The sequence below is a fragment of the Callithrix jacchus genome, chromosome 5 (genome assembly GCF_049354715.1).
Source record: "Callithrix jacchus isolate 240 chromosome 5, calJac240_pri, whole genome shotgun sequence".
In the NCBI taxonomy this organism is placed as follows: domain Eukaryota; kingdom Metazoa; phylum Chordata; class Mammalia; order Primates; family Cebidae; genus Callithrix; species Callithrix jacchus.
Genome location: NC_133506.1, coordinates 97,906,275 through 97,924,290, shown reverse-complemented (window position 1 = coordinate 97,924,290; position 18,016 = coordinate 97,906,275).

Genomic DNA, 18,016 nt, shown 5'->3' with positions numbered 1-18,016 from the left:
GTTATCACAATCTAAGCATGGGTGATGAGAGGTAATCTGATTGTGTATTTTGAAGGTAGAGGAGTTGAAGATACCAGAATTTCCTGATGGTTTATATGTGGAATGTGAGAAAGAAATTGGTCAAAAATAATTCCAAGATTTGGGCCCTAAACAAAGTAGAAAATAGAAATTAATGTTGTCAGCCAGGTGCAGTGGCTCACACACATAATCCCAGCATTTGGGAGCCCAAAGCAAGAGGATCTCTTGAGCCCTGGAGTTTGTGACCAGCCTGGGAAACATAGCAAGACTTTGTCTCTACTAAAAATAAAATGTTTTTTAAAAGCCAGGTATGGTGGCAAGCACCTGTGGTCCCAGCTACTCAGGAACTTGAGGCAAGAGGATTGCTTAAGGAGGTCAAGGCTGCAGTGAGCCAGGATTGTAGCACTGCACTCCAGCCTGGGCAACAGAGCAAGACCCTGTCTCAAAAAAAAAAAAATTGCTGTTGTAGGAAATGAAAAACAATGTTACCCAAACATAGGCTCTGTCTTGGTTATATACTTTAAAGTGTTACCTTAGGAAACATCTTAGTAGTATGTTACACTATGATGTGATATTATCATATCCCTAATATGATGTCAGGCTCTTCAGTTACGTGACATTCATTTGGTCGATGTAATAGTCCATTTTCACACTGCTATAAAGACATATCTGAGACTGAGTAATCTATAAAGAAAAGAAGTTTAATCAGTTCATGATTATGTGGGCTGTACAGGCTTCTGCTTTTAGGGAGGCCTCAGGAAACTTACTATGATGGTGGAAGGCAAAGCGGAAGCAAGCACGTCTTACATAGCAGGCAGGAGGGAGAGAGAGAAGGGGGAGCTTCTACACAGTCAAAGACCAGATCTCGTGAGAACTCTAGCAAAGACAGCACTGCAGGATGGTGCTAAAACCGTTAGAAACCACCGCCATCATCCAATCACCTCCTACTAGGCCCCACCTCCATATTAGGATTTACAATTTGACATGAGATTAGGGTGGGGACACAGAGCCAAACCACATCAGTCAACAGATGTTTATCAAGTGCTTACTATATGCTACACACTCTTCTAGGTGTGGGGAGAAAAGCAGTTTAAAAAAGTTCACTTCCCGATGGGGTTTACATTCAACTGGGAGGGAGCTGACAAGAACTAAACAATATATTAAATACATACTAAATAAACAAATATATGCGTGTTGATACATACTAGAAAGAAAAACAAAGCAGAGAAAGGTAAAAGGGGAGGGTGGGGGAGGAGGTGGATTCAAATTTACATGGGTAGCTCTTTACCTTGCTTTCCAAGATAGGATTTCATTTGGGCATCCTGACCCAAAAGATAACGGAGTGAATGTTTCTGAATCACCTGCACTGCCTGCTAAAGACTTTGTTTCCATACTGATTCCTCCTGTAGGAGATTCTATCAGTTCCCCCTTGCTGCTGTAACAAATTACCAAAAATGTGGTGGCTTTAAATAACTGAAATTTATTCTCTCACAGTTCTGGAGGCCGGAGTTCCAAAATCAATATCACTGGACCAAAGTCAGGGTGTCAACAGGTTGTCACTCCCTCCAGAAGCTCAAAATTTAAGAGAGTCTTACCTTGACTCTTCCAGCCTCTATTGGCTGTTAGCAGTTCTTGGCTTGTAGCCACATCCCTCCTATCTCTTCCTCTGTGGTCACATTGCCTTCCCTCTGTGTCAAATCTCCTCTTCCTCCCTCTTATAAGGATATATGTGATTGTATTCACAGCCCACTGTGTTGCTTAGGATAATCTTCCTGAATCACATCTGTAAGGATCTTTTTTTCCTTTTAATGTAAAATTTACAGAATGGAGGGATTAGGTCCTGATATCATTGGGGGTCATTATTCAGCCTAATGCAGAGACTTTATCACAAACCCAGACATTCAAAGCCAGAAAAGAGAAGTTAAGGTGATACTTTCTTTTGTACAACCTTTTTCTTTATAATTCATCATTATTTTTATAAAATAGGTTGTCTTGTCCAGGAAACATGGATGGTAACAAGAGAGGCACTTGTTTCTTAATTGTTATAAAATCTACTTTCAGGAGCCACACTTTGGAGCAGCTTGAATCAATAAGTCAATGAAAAACTTAAACATGTTGCTCATGTTTGTATCATGGAGACAAAAAAATAGTTTGCCACTGTAGTTAGGGTTAACTATTCCTCTAATCATTTGTTAATCTAGTAAATATTTACTACTGCTGTATAGAGTTGTGGTTAAGAGCTCAGAGTAAGGAGTCATTCAAACCTGATTTCAAATCCTGGCTCTACCACTTACTAGCTGTGAGATCTTTGGAAGGCAACTTAACCTCTCTGAATGTTTCCTTACCTAAAAATGGGTTGTCTGAGGATTAAATGAGATAGAAGATACATAAAGCCCATTGCCTGGTACATAAGAAAGTGCTCAATAAATGTTCATAATTAGCATCCAGTTCAGGAAGATATCATGAGATAGCACAATGGGCCACTTCTCTACAGTCACTGACTTTCTTCTTCCCACCAGAATATAGGTTTTGTGAGAGCAGGGATGTGATGTTTTGTTCACTGGTTTGTCCCCAGCATCTGGTACCTGACACACATTGGCAGTTGGTAAATATTCTTTGAATGAATGAATGTGTATATGTGTATCATGAAGTTTACTAGTTTTATGTTTGGAAAATGACCTTGATACACACCTCCCACCATCACTATCACCATCACTCTCTGGGGCCTCCCAAGATTCAAAGGAAGGAGCAAGTCATCAGTACTACTTCTATCACTGGGGACAAGGGCAAAGAAGAGATGAAAATGGCAGTCCTGGGTGGTGTTTTATAGCTAGTGTATTACTATGGATAGTTGGAAGTGTGGCTTGGTACTCAACTAAAAGTGAAAGTTGAAATGATTGAGAGAGCTAAGGTAAAACAAGCCTTACCTCTCAAACTCATTTCAGCTTTGAGCTGGCACCAAAAAGGGGGAAAACAAACCCCACATTTATGCCTGCCCACGGGTCTAATTTCTATATACCATCTGCAAATACTCCTACTATTCACAGAAAGAAGATCAGATTGCAGGGCCAAGCGTGGTGGCCACACCTGTAATCCTAGCACTTTGGGAGGCTAAGGCGGGCAGATCACGAGGTCAAGAGATCAGGACCATCCTGACCAACATGATGAAATCCCATCTCTACTAAATATACAAAAATTAGCTGGGCATGGTGGCACGTGCCTGTAGTCCCAGCTACTCAGAGGCAGGAAAATCGTTTGAACCTGGAGGCGGTAGTTGCAATGAGCCGAGATCATGCCACTGCACTCCAGCCTGGTGACAGGGTGAGACTCCATTACAAAAAAAAAAAAAAAAGAAAGAAAGAAAGAAAGAAAATTAGATTGCAAACTTCCTTAAGGACAAAGATCTTATGTTATGCCTATCAGCCTAACCCAAGACTTCATTCCTTTGACTATATTATTTGTATATTTTCAATATGCAAAATATACAAGTGTGGTAGGCAGACACCGCACTTGAGTGTGAGTGCTCATTCATTGGTCAAACCTCTTTTGCACACTGACTTTGAGTCAGGCACTGTGGTAGCTGGTGGGAATTCTAAAATGCCCTGAAGGAGTTCCCAGCCTGGCCGGGGAGACAGACATCTTAGCAAGTGATTTCAATCATAGGGTGTAGGTGTTAGAAGCTGTCCTGATAAGACAATAGAATAAATTCTGCTTGGATAGCAATCAGAGAAGATTCCTTGGTAGATACGTAAACTGTGTCATGAAGAATGAGTGACAGTTCACCATGCAGATGGGGAGCAGGGGATAGTGGAGGAAACATTCCGGACTGAAAACCCACAAAATAAAGCAAATGTCCAAATCAATGAGTTCATGGTTTCAGTCCAAATCTTCTGTCTTCATTGATTCCCCCAATCCAGCTCTGCATGCCTGAGACCCCTGCCTGAACTTCTCTTGCCCTGGCTCTGTAAATCATGATCTGACAGAGTGAAATGTGCTCTCCAGGCTGCAGGGTGTCAGGTCAAGGTAATGGGTCACTGGTCAGCCAGTGCCTCAGCAGAGTGAACCAGGGCCTGAGAATCAAATATGTAGCCCCCACATCTCAGATGAGCAGAGGTAGGGCATGGGGTAAAGCATGTGATGTTTACGTTCAGAAACTGCAAAGCCACTAGCTTGCAAAGTGTCATTACGTCTGCAGGTGGAGGGTAATTTTCCTGTTACTCAAGGTCTCCTAATCGGGCTCTGATTGGTTTCTGGGGAATTGTTTTATGACCCAGAGCCAGGCAGCGATAGATAGGAGATGTGGTTTGGTGGGCAGCAGTTTACAAGGCAGGAAATTGCTTCACTGGGCACAACCATTCATAAGAAACACCTCTGGGAAAAAGAGGCCTGGGCTCCTCGCAGGTCTGCCCCTGCCCATCTGTTTACATCAGCAACAATCCACGTTCCTGGTTACACAATGTGGCAGCGTCATTTTGAGTGGGGGCTCTTTGCCCCTTGGAAGAATAAACACATTCCTCACTCTCAATAGACGAAGTAGACCTCACAGACTTTGCAGAGACTCTCCTGGAGGCCTTAATGTCATAGGAAGGTGACTCTAAACATGATTAGCCATACAACCTTGCTTATTCCAAATTCAGTTGATTTTCCTTTAAGGACAGTAAAGGCTTAGATGAAGATACTCCAAAGGCAAAGGGTGGAAGTGACAATCCTCTGTCAGGATTGTCAGTTGCCAAAGCCATGTCAAGTTTCTTAGGAACAATCCATTCACTGGCTTAGGGGTCATTAGTCAGTCTGGGGAAGAAGAGGTTGGGCTGTATGTTGTTCAGATACATTGCCCACATTTCCATTGTTCCACCAGCTCTGGAATTCCTTAGCTGAGTTCTAGAGTCCAGAGTTTTTAGCATCTAGAGCAATCAAATCTGCATGCGCCATGGGGAGGAAAGATAAGAGGCAGTGGCAGAGTCCCCAGAACCATAGGGGTCTGTCTGGAGAGTCACTGCAAGCCTCCAGCCCAGCACTGTTCAGTAGAATCAAGAGACATCAGGCATGGTGGCTCACACCTGTTATCCTAGCACTTTGGGAAGCCAAGGCAGGTGGACTGCTTGAGCCCAGGAGTTTGACACCAGCCAGGGTGAAATCCCATCTCTACAAAAAAATACAAAAATTTGCCTGGCATGGTGGCATGCACCTGTAGTCTCAGCTACTTGGGAGGCAGAGGTGGAAGGATCATTTGAGCCCAGGTTGCAGTAAACCAAGATCATGCCACTGCACTCCAGCCTAAGTGACAAAATAAGACCCTGTCTTGAGAGTCATGCCCCAAACACTCCTCCTCCCCACCCTATTTGTAAACTCCATCTTACTCCCATCCTGGCCAGGTGAGCTTCTCTTCCCTAAGGTCTCGGGTTCTGTATCTTTGAAATGGAGAGAATCATGGCACTTAACTTCACAGCTCTGAGGTGAAGACTAAATGAAATAATGAATTTCCTCACTCTTGAGTGGTTTGCACACTTAGGGTTTGGTGCATTTTCTCTGGGGCAGTCAAGCAGGTGGAGGGACTTGGAGGTGAATTTCATTTTATGTTTGTTTTTACTTTCCATATGAGGAATCGTAGACAATCTGTTGTTATCCCTGACTTAGTCCAAGACCTACCAACTGTGTTCTCAGGCTACTGAGCAGAACATCCAGGAGCGGTCAGCAGCAGAAAGCCCTGGGCTTGCCCCATCTGAACTTGTTTTGTTTGCTTCCATGAAGACCATTTGTTTAATTTTGTCTCCCACTTGTAAATTCTAAGGGGACCCAGACCATGCCATTCTTGCTTATGACTGTATCTCCAGGACTTCATACAGTGCCTGAAGCATAGTAGGTTCTCTGTAAAGACTTGTTGAATGAATAAGAAAATGCATTAATGTCGGAGTAAAAAAATGAAGGCATCACACTTCTTTAAAAAATTGAAAAACACGGCTGGGCACAGTGGCTCATGCCTGTAGCCCAGCACTTTGGGAGGCCGAGGCAGATGGATCACCTAGGTCAAGAGTTTGAGACCAGCTTAGCCAACATGGTGAAACCCTGTCTCTACTAAAAATACAAAAAATTAGCCGGGTGTGGTGTTTTGTACCTGTAATCCCAGCTACTTTCGGGGCTGAGGCAGGAGAATCACTTGAACCTGGGAGGCAGAGGTTGCAGTGAGCCGAAATCACAGCATTGCACTCCAGCCTAGGCAACAGAGGGAGACTCTGTCTCAAAAACAGACAAACAAACAAAAAAACACTAATGCAGTGAATCCATAACAAACCTATATGGACTGGGGATCATATAACTACTTCTACATCACCAGATAAAAGGTAGCCTTGACTCCTAGTTTCCTTGTATGGATAAAGCAATTGTGTCAGGGAACACTAAGTGGGGTATTGTGCTAAAGCTACCAAAGCAGTTACAAGAACAATCCCTAGACCAGGACCCTCTAGATAGATAATTAGTTCAAGTATCTGCATTACCTGTTTTTTGTTTTTTGGTTTTTTTTTTTGACAGAGTCTCGCTCTATCGCCCAGGTTGGAATGCAGTGGTGCAATCTTGGCTCGCTGCAACCTCTGCCTCCCCAGTTCTAGCTATTCTCATGCCTCAGTTTCCCAAGTAGCTGGGACTACAAGCATGCGCCATCATGCCTAATTGTTGTATTTTTAGCAGAGACAGCATTTTACCATGTTGGCCAGGCTGGTCTCGAACTCCCAACCTCAGGTGATCTGCCTGCCTTGGCCTCCCAAAGTTCTGGGATTACAAGCATGAGCCACCACGCCCACCATGTTAGTTGTGAACTCCCCTCAGGATCCCATGCTCACTGCTGCTTCTGCCTTACTCATTCTCTGTGAAGGAGACTACAAAAAGATTTATGACTACTGCCCCAGACATCTGGGGAATATGGTCACTGGCCACCTGATCACCAAACCCTGTGGTAGGGGGCGGGATAAGCCCAGAGGTGGAGGGATGGTCCTGTGGGGTCAGACTGAAGGAGTGTGTGACCAGGGCAGCATAGGACAAATCCGGAAGAGTGCTTCCAGATCAAGGGCATGGGCCATGTAAATGTGTTCGAAAGTCACTTTGGGGTCGTAACCTGAATGTGGTACATTTTGGCCTGATGTCCCAAAAGGCAAGCTTCTCAAACTGGGATAATAGGGCACTGAGCCAGAGGTTGCAAGAAGTCACTGGAAAGATAGCTCATCTTCCTGGAGTGTCCGTTTTATTCAGAGATAAGAAATTTTAGCTGCATTTTTCTATAAAAGCAAACTGATGAATTATGGTAGAAAATAGAAACTTTAAAGGTGCTTTTAAGATAAAACATGGGGCTTTGAAGAAAGTTTCTGTTTGCAGTGATCTAAAACCCCACGCCCCTTGTGAAGTGTAAATTCACTCTCTGCCATGATGGTACTTCATATGAAATGCTTCAGTAGCACTGACTGCAAAGAGCCCCACAGAAAATGCCACCCATGGACACTGCACCACACTGCTCACACATACAGCTAGGCCCCCACTCTACACAGTAAAGGTCCCCTCCATGAGGCAATGGCATTGGGATGCAACAGCCTCTCACATCATGTGGGCTGACTCTCAGTCCCCAACAAATCAACTGGCTGTCCTTCTTGCAGGTTCTCAGAGAGATCAGTCCTGTCTGAAAGGGGGAGGAGCTATACCCTCGATGTTAATTTCTCTATTCCCACTGTCCAGCATGCTTGGCACAGACGAGGCATTCAGTAAATATGTGTTGAGATGAACTGAACTCCAGACAGACGTCTCCACCTCCTCTTTCCTTCCTCCTGAGTGTGGAGGCAGCTCTGGCCTCAAATCCGTGGGCAGCCCAAACTAAATAGCATGGGACACAGCTAACATGCTGTGCCCACACGCTATTAGGGCCCAGTGGGGGGCAGTTTCACTTCTTGTATTCCCAGAGCTAAAGGGCTGAAAAATCCATTCCAAGTGGAGATACTAGAAATTACTTTTATTCCTCTTTTGTTTTGAGATGGAGTTTCCCCCCTTGTTGCCCAAGCTAGAGTGCAATGGTGGGATCTCAGCTCACTGCAACCTGTGCCTCCTGGGTTCAAGCGATTCTCCTGCCTCAGCCTCTCAAGTAGTTGGGATTATAGGCATGTGCCACCATGCCCAGCTAATTTTTTGTATTTTTAGTAGAAACAGCGTTTCACCATGTTAGCCAGGCTGGTCTTAAACTCCTGACCTCAGGTGATCTGTCCGCCTCAGCCTCCCAAAGTGCTGGGATTACAGACGTGAGCTACCACACCTGGCCTTATTCCCATTTTTGAGAGGAAGACACAAATCATAAAGGAAAAGACTCCACACACTGTTAGGTGGCAAGTTACCAGCTCCACTCTGGAATATACTCTGGCATCTGCAGGAAGTTCACTCTGGGCAAACTTTCCCAAGACCCCAGGCCTCTGGTTATCAAAGCAGCTTCCTGGGGTCCCCAGATCCACCTCCTCCTCTGACCTCCAGGGAAGTGAAGCTTCACTGGGTCTCCCCGACTGCAGCATACGCCCCTTAGAGTGGGAATGGTGTCCAATTAATCTTTGTATCCCTGCTGATTAGGAGAGTTGCTGCACATAAGATGCCCTGAAGAAATATGTGGTGGTAGTGATGACACCAATCACCTAGTCATTTAGCAAATGTTTATGTTCTATGCAGTCTTTTGGGCATTGGAATTCAATGATGAACCAGAAACAGTCTCTTCCCTGAAGGGCCCATGGCTTAGTAGGGAAGGCTAACAACTGCCAACTGCAAGATGGTGTAAATACCACGACTGAGGCCTGTACAGAATGAAGAGGCCACACGAGGGCCCTCTAGACAGTGCAGGCACTGCCTGCTCTCTAGTTGGTGGACTCAGTAGCTTAAAGTGGAGACTTCTAAAGCCATTGAGGTGGGCCAGTCTCCTGTAGCCGAAGTCATAGGGGGATTGGGGGGGGTCATGTTCGAAGGTGGGCTTTCACAATCACAGGAATGCCCAGCGTGGGTGGGTCAGAGGGTGACCTTCTCATCACCCTGTAGGAAAGTGAGGCCCAGCTAACACCTGTTGGAACAGGTAACTCCCATTTGCTCATTGTCCTGTGTTTGCAGAGGAGGAGCAGGGAACTCCAGGGAGTAAGAGGGAATGGGTCACAACCAGGTGAGCCTCTTTTCGGCACCACAAGCATTAGCACAGAGATAGGGCGGCCGCCCTGGACAGGATTTATAACTCCAGATTTCAAGGTCTTATCATAAACAAGCTCTTTCTGAGTTGCTCCATGTCAGGGGTTGGGGGAGCAGGCAGACAGAGACAGACTAGAGAAGGGTGTTGGGGGTGGGGGGTGTTAGAGTGTGGCTGATAGGGAAGCTGTGGGGGAGAGGTGGAGCTATTCATGGCTAATATTGTATGGGACATGGAACTGGTTAATAAGAATGCTTTACTTCTTATCCCATTCCCATGGCCCAATCCTGAAAGGTAATAAACATTTGGAACATAGTGAAATCCTGGGGCAAGGCAAGCCCAGAGAGGCAAGCATTGTTTTACCCAGGCTCCTGCTCTCTAGAGCTTTCTTCCCCACTCCATGGATTCTTCATTAGTGTAGTTCATTGAATGTGCGTAGGGGGTGGGTGGGCAATGCCTCTGGTCATTACCTAAGGCTTCTGAGCTGTCTGTCGCTGAGAAATGGCAAATTGCCCACTCGTGCTGCTTTAGTGGAGAGGAGGGTGGAGCACAGGGCAGGAGTCAGAGGGGCACCTGGCGAAGGTGTGATTGGGGACCTCGGGGCAAAGTGGAAAAAGCTGATGTGGCTCCTCAAGGCACCAGTGTTGCCTCTGGATGCCTCTTTCTCTAAGTCTTCCCTTGACTTTCATTCTCAGTGGATGCTACCTAAATAAAGACAGTGCCCAAGGGAAGCAGCCCACTCTCCAATTTGCCCTGGGCCACACTCCTGCAAACCACCTGGAAGGGAGGGAACTAGTTGTCCCCTTCGTTGCAGGCCTGTCACTGGCCTTTCTGGATGTGGGACTGGTCTTCCTTCTGTTCAGACCAGGTAGGACGGCAAACTCAGCAGGGGTTGAAAGATGTCCCTCGGAGGACCCCCAGCACTTGCCTCCCTCCTCCTGCTTCTCCCGAGACATCAAACACACCAGGCCCGGGCAGGCAGGTGGAGTTCACAAACACAGCTAGGCTTGCAGGCCTCTCCTTCAGACTCCCAACTCCAGCCTGAGCAAATGCCCCCTGCGACTTCAAAGCCAGCAACTTGTTTGCCTGGCCACGGGGCAGCAACAATGCTTTCCCTTTTGACCTAAGAAAGCATCCTTGGGTCTGGGTGCAGTGGTTTACACCTGTAATCCCAGCACTTTAGGAGGCAGAGGTAGGTAGATCACCTGAGGTCAGGAGTTCGAGACCAGCCTGACCAACATGGAGAAACCCCATCTCTACTAAATACACAAAATTAGCTGGGCATGGTGGTGCATGCCTGTAATCCCAGCTACTCAGGAGGCGAGGCAGGAGAATTGTTTGAAACTGGGAGGTGAAGGTTGAAGTGAGCCAAGATGGCACCATTGCACTACAGCTTGGGCAACAAGAGTGAAACTCTATCTCAAAAACAATAACAACAACAACAAACAAGAAATGAAGAAATCTATTTTAGGACAAGAGGCTTACTTACCCTTCAGCTAACTTCTGCTAAGTTGATGATTAAACACTCATATTTTCAGGGATCCTCACTTTGAAGTTTAAAAATCCACGTTATAGCTTCCAGCACCCAGTGGATCTTCCACAAGTTGTTTCAGTAATGATTATCATGATTTTTTCCCTGAAGAAGGGTGCCCATGTGTTTGCTATCCCATGCAAGAGAGGGAATGGAGAGTGTCTAAGCTTTTTCTGAAGATTTGGCCCCACCACAGAGACAGTGTAGATTAAGTGGAGGTGTTTGGACACTAAAGTCACCCTGAGCTAGGTTCACATCTTGTTTCTGTCATTTACTCCCTATGTGACCCTGGCTACACTAACACTCCGAGCCTACGTTTCCTCATCTGGAAAGGGGCTAAAACCTACTGGAAGTTTCTGTCCTAAGAAAGTAAGTAATGATGTTCAGCCGGGTGTAGTGGCTCATGCCTATAAACCCAGCACTTCGGGAGGCCAAGGTGGGCGGATCGCGAGATCAGGAGTTCAAGACTAGCCTGGCCAATATGGTGAAACCCCATCTCTATTAAAAATACAAAAAAATTAGCCAGGCGTGGTGGCTCATACCTGCAGTCTCAGCTATTCGGGAGGCTAGAATCACTTGAACCTGGGAGGCAGAGGGTGCAGTGAGCCGAGATCGGCCATTGCACTCCAGCCTGGGCAACAGAGCAAAACTCCATCCCAAAAACAAAAAGAAAGAAAGTAATGATGTTCTTGGTAATTATAATAAGAAATCATCTGGCAAAGAACAGCTCATGGACAAAAACACAGGACTGGGGCTGCCCCCCGCCGCCCACCACACAGATATTCATTGCAGCTCCCTCCACAATTTAGTGAGACAGCGTAGGATAGTGGTTAGGGGCACTGGAGCTGGACTGCATGAGCTCCAATCCCACTCTGCCACTTTTAGCTGTGTGCCTTGGACAAATACTTAATTCGCTTGAACCTAGAAGGCGAAGGTGCAATGGACCGAGATTGCACCATTGCACTCCAGCCTGGGTGACAGAGCAAAGTTCCATTTCCAAAAAAAGAAAAAAAAAAAAGAAATTGAATTTTAACTCTTTTGTAAAATTCCCTATGTACCAGTGGTGTTCTGAAATTTGAGGACAGAGTTTTATCCTGTCCTGGGACAGTAGTCCTAATGACTTTCCCTACCCTTGACCAAGCAGGTGTTTCCTGGTAACCTGTTGGCAGCCTCCAAGCTGCAGGTGCTGCCCCATTTGTCTCCAAAACAGAGTAAATTTCTCTCCTGGTTCCTTCCCCACAGACTTTGCCCTGACTTGGAGAGCTCCAAAGTGCTGCAGGAAAGGGTATAGGGTATGAAAGATTAAAAACAAACAAATATACCTCCATGGCTTCTGGCCTGAATGATTAGACAATGCAGGACAATCTGTCCTTGCATTCTGCAAGTCCAGGCCTCATTCTATACAGAAGGCATGCTTTGTCAAATTTTTAGATAGCTAATTATGAAGCAACAGCACAAATTATTAAACTTTAGTGAGGATATATAAATTCCTGTCTTCAGAAGTCTTTTCCTCCTCTTTTTTAACATACAAATAGCATATTCCAAAATGCAGTTCAAGGAAAAAAATATATGGAGGGTTTAATTAACCTTAAACTCACCACAAATCAGCAGTGTGTCATAGCTACCAAAGACACAAATCTAGACAGTATCAATAGAAGTAACTGTGTCCAGATGCTATGAATCACACTTTGTTTGCATTCAGACTATATCTTAAAAGTCTAGGCATCATTTTCCTTATTTCTTGAGACGGAGACTCACTCTGTCACCCAGGCTGGAGGCAACAGTGCAATCTCAGCTCACTGCAACCTTCCCCTCCCCCACTCAAGCAATCCTCCCACCTCAGCCTCCCAAGTAGCTGGGACTACCGGTGCATGCCTCCACATTCAGCTAATTTTTGTATTTTTTTATAGAGATGGCGTTTTGCCATGTCGCCCAGGCTGATCTCGAACTCCTGGCCTCACGCAATCCTCCCACCTTGGCCTCCCAAAGTGCTGAGATTACAGGCATGAGCCATCACACCCGACCCCATCTAATTTTTGTATTTTTTGTAAGAGACAGGTTTTTGCCATGTTGCCCAGGCTGGTCTTAAACTCCTGAGCTCAAGGGATCCACCTCTCCCAGCCTCCCAAAGTGCTGGGATTATAGGCATGAGCCACTGCACCCGGCCTAGACAACATTTTGAAGAGGGATATTGACCAAATAGAAAGCATTGAGAGGAGAATGACCAGGATAGTGAGCAGTCTGAAAACTATCTCATTCAGATAACAACTAGACATCCTAAAGACAGGTAGTCTCAGAAGCTAACAAGTATGTGAAGAGCTGTTATATAGAAGAGAAAACATAACTCTCAAGATCAGTAGGCAGATGGTGGATTCACATGAGAATTATTCAACAGCTTGCTGGTGAGGTGAACCCATCCCTGGCAGTTGGTAAATGCTGCAGGATGATCTGTCAGGGATGCAATACAGGGATAACTGCATTACATAGTGGGTTGGATAAGACAAGAAGCCATTCAACTCTAAGAGGCAATGAATCTGTTTTTTAAAAATTATAAATAGGCAGGGTCTTCTGTTTAGGCAAAATAGGATACTTGCCTAAAACTCCGATTGTTAAGTCATTTAAATGGGTAAAAGCATTGTTTGTTCTGAAGTATCTCTTTTAAAATGCACGCTATGGCCAGTTGGAGTAGCTCCTACCTATAATCCCAACACTTCAGGAGTCTATGGTGGGAGGATCACTTGGGGCCAGGAGTTCATGGCTGCAGTGAGCCACAATCTTCACTCCGGCCTGGCCAACAGAGCAAGACCCTGCCTCAAAAAAAAATAAGTAAGTAAATAAATAATAAGATAAAATGCAATATGTTATCTGGGATAGACACATATTAGCACAGATTTATCAGGTAACTAACTGGAAGGAAGTGTGGAATCATGGAAATGGCATTCAACTGGGAATCAGAAGATCTAGGTGTGAATCTCCCACTTATTAACTGTGTGGTCTTAAGCAAGTTACTTACCTCTTTGAGTTTCTTTTCTTTTTTAAATTTTTTGTAGAGACGAGGTCTCATTATGTTGCCCAGGCTGGTCTCAAACTCCTGGCTGGCCTCAAACAATCCCTTCTGCCTCAGCCTCCCAAAGTGCTGGGTTTATAGGCGTGAGCTATCACACCTTGCTACCTCTTTAGTTTCTGTTTCTTTATCTATTAAATGAGAGTAGAAATACCTATTCTCAAACACCAAAGGTATACACATTTTGAACACCAAAGATATATACATTTTGCTGGTACAGGTCTAGCAGGCACAGCATATCTCTAAAGCCAATCGTTCTGGTGATATATCCCTGTTAAGATGGCATGTCCCTTAAAGTAACAGCTATCTGCTTTCACCACCTTAATTCATTTCATTGCATTTTACTGGCTATCCCAGTCAATGCAATAAGGCAAGGAAATAAATAGCCATAAGGATTGGAAAGGAAAAAATAAAATTGTTGCTATCTGTTGACAATATGATTGGGGTTTTTTGTTTGTTTGTTTGCTTTTGAGATGGAATTTTGCTCTTGTGGTCCAGGCTGGAGTGCAGTGGAGTGATCTCAGCTCATTGCAACCTCCGCCTCCCGGGTTCAAGTGATTCTTCTGCCTCAGCCTCCTGAGTAGCTGGGATTACAGGCGCCTGCCACCTCACCCAGCTAATTTTTGTATTTTTGGTAGAGATGAGGTTTCACCATGTTGGCCAGGCTAGTCTCCAAGTCCTAACCTCAGGTGATCCGCCTGCCTCGGCCTCCTGAAGTGCTGGGATTATAGGTATGAGTCACCACATCCAGCCGACAATATGATTGTTTACATAGAGAATCCAAGATAATGTATAGACAAGCTATCAGAACTATTGAAAGGAGTGTGCAAGGTTGCTGAATTCAGAATCAACATACGAAAAGTCAGAAGCATTCCTATACACCTACAAATCTAACTAGACAATGTAATTTTTAAAGATCCCTGTTATATATCTACAAAAAGTAAAAGGTGTTAGCAATAGGTCTAATAAAAGAAATGTTAACCCAAATTAAGAAAATTATAAAACTTTATTGAAGGACTTAAAAGCAACCCTAAATAAATAGAACAATATACCTTGTTTGTGAACAGAAATACCCAATATTATAAAAACAGTCAATCCTCCCCCAAATTTATCTATAAATTCAATGCAATACCAAAAAAAAACCCAACTTGGCTATATTTATATTTGTATACACTATATAGAAAACTTACAAACTAATCTTAAAATACGAACTAGAAAAGAGCCAAGAATGGCTAAGACACTTGGGAGTGGGTTGTTTTGTTTTTATTTTGAAACAGGGTCTTACTGTCACCCAGGCTGGAGTGCAGTGGTATGATTCTTGGTTTGCAGACAACTGCCTTTTTGCTGTGTCCTCATATGGCCTTTCCTTGCTTGTGGAGAGAGTTCTCTCTCTTCCTCTTCTTAGAAGGACACTAATCCCACCAAGAGAATCTTACCCTCATGACTTAATCTAAACCTAATTACTCATTACTCCCCAAAGGCCTCACCTTCAAATACCATCACACCAGAGACTAGGTATTCAGCATATTAATTTTGGGGAAACACAAACATTCCCTCCACAACAGTCTACCAGTTACCTCAGACAAGAAGGATGAAAGTGGAGTGAAAAATATAAAGACTAATGGAAATATAAAGACTTTTTTGAGACAGTCTCATTCTGTCGCCCAGACTGAGGGGCAGTGGTGCGATCTCAGCTCACTACAACCTTAGCCTCTCAGCTTCAAGTGATCCTCCCACCTCAGCCTCCTGAGTAGCTGGGGTTGCAGGCATGTGCCACCACACCTGGCTAATTTTTGTATTTTTAGTAGAGACGGGGTTTTGCCATGTTGCTCAGCTGGTCTTGAAGTCCTAGCCTCAAGTGATCTGCCTGCTTTGACCTCCCAAAGTGCTGGGATTATAGCTGTGAGCCACCATGCCTGGCCTGATAGAAATCTTTTAAAAACATTTAGGTTCCCAGATTCCTTTCCTCGCTTAATGCAGCTAGACCTTTGAAGAAGGTAAAACAAAGAGTCTCTGGAAAGCAAAATAACAGACAAAACTGAGCCTAGCTTACTCTGTCCAATGCATGAATCTCCCTTAAACATTCCTGACAAAGGGTAAGCTAGTCTTATGCTTGAACCCGTGCAGTGACAAAGAACTCCCTCCTTCCCAGTAATAATGACAACAACTAACCCTTACTGAGTGCTCACTATGTGCCTGGCCCTGGTTTTAGCCCTTCCCAGGTACTGACTCTTTGAAAGTTGGCTCATTCCAAATGTGGACAGCTCTGTCTGTAAAAGGTTCAGAGAGGCCTCTAAAGTTTCCCTCCTATCTTCATGGGTCTCTTAACTGAGAAGGAAGGAGAATTTTCATCTTGGGATGGCAGGCCCATAGAGATTATATGGGAAGAGAAGTGTTCATTGTGTTACATGTTTATCATCAAAAGCACAGTCTATACTGGGCTCTAAAGTAATTGCAATAGTCATAGTCATTGTAAAGCATGTACTCATTTTACATGCATTTACCACACTTAATTCACATAACAATCCTATTCTTCTACAAACTGATTCTTTCAAAGATGAAGTAACTGTTTTGAGGTTACAGAGCTAGTAGCCAGCATTGTAGCCCAGTCTGACCCAGAGGCTGAGCTGTTAATCACACAGGTCAGCACAAGTTTTCATTTACTGTGTTTCTCAGATGTGTGTACTAGAAACATCTCTGAACTTGGAGTGAGAAGACTTGAGCTCTGCTTCCTCTTCTGCTACTTTCCTGTGAGCTTGAGCAAATTATTTTTGTCTTTTGCTTAAGTATGAAACAAAAGAGCTGAACTAGATGATCTCAAAAGCCCAAATTTAATTCTAATCATCTATATTCCAAGTTAAAGGTGTCTGTAATCCTTCCCCATCTGGTAACATTTCTTGGAGCATCCAATTAATATGTGGAGATGACGATGATGATGAATGAACAAATGTATGAATGAATGAAGTGAAATCTTTAATATTTTCTTTTGCAAAAGCCTGCCCCTGGTCAGATGTTCCTAGAGGAGGAAAGAGAGTTCTTGTCTCCCTTTTCAGTTTCTGTTGCTTTTCACCAGTTGGCCTCAAATCTACAAAGCCAGCTTCACCCCCAGGCCTTTTTCTCAAGGCCCAGCTGTAAGGTAGAAGCAGAAAGTGAATATGCAGAGTGGCCAATTAGTTCACTGTGTGCCCTCATGACCTCTGACCCCTGCTGGGCCACCCCATCCATTAGCTGTCCTCTTCCCTCTCCACCCTCTTCTCTCAGTTTGAGTCGCTGTCCTGCCATTCTCTTTCAGCAAGGAAACATGCTCAGGCATTTGGCCAGCAGCCTCCACTTTGTGCTCTTTTGTCTCCTCCCTCTGTTGCCCTTGTTGCTAACCTGGTCACCACTCCTTGACCCTTCTGCTCTTGCCCCTCCTGGGGCTGGGGAGGGACAGTATTCCAAGACAGGGTCTGCAGGGAGGAAGAAGGCAAGCCCTTGCTTTTCCTTTTAACCTGGGTTGTATTCCACAAACGAATTTTGATACTACTCCTTATTGCAAGAAATTCCCTATAATGCTTCCTCTAGGGTGATCATTTCTTTCAAAAGTAAGTGTTTTGAAAAGTCCATGTGGGTGAAGGCAGCAGTATGTTCCTTTGAGATGTTGGCTATTCCTTTATGAGGTTGGAAAATATATATACAGCATATACATATATATATATCCACACATATATATATATAAATTATACATATTCTATTGATTGAGGAGGGAAGCTGTTCCAAGATTATGGGTATGTGAATATATATTTGTGAAATATAAAGCAATCATCAAAAGAGAAAATCAACAAATTCATTGAATTGTTGATAGCATCTGCTAACTCTTCAGAATCTCAGCTCAGACAGAAATGGAGCTGGTGGTGAGTTTATCAGAAAAAGGCAAGTGCTTGAGAGTCAAACCCACTAGATTTAAATCCAAGTTCTGCCAATTGGCCACTAGGTGACTTCTGGTAATAATAGTAGTCTGACTGCATGCTATATGCCAAGCACTTTACAATATCATCTCATTTCATCCTCATAATAAGTAGTGAGTGAGAGATGATCGGTCATCATCCTTATTTTGCAAATAAAGAAATGAAAGCCAAGAGTAATTAAATTATTGCTTCAGGGCTGTATAAATAGTAAAAGACAGAAAAGGAAGGTGAACAAGGTACACATTGGCTCCCGAGTTCTTAAATCCAAT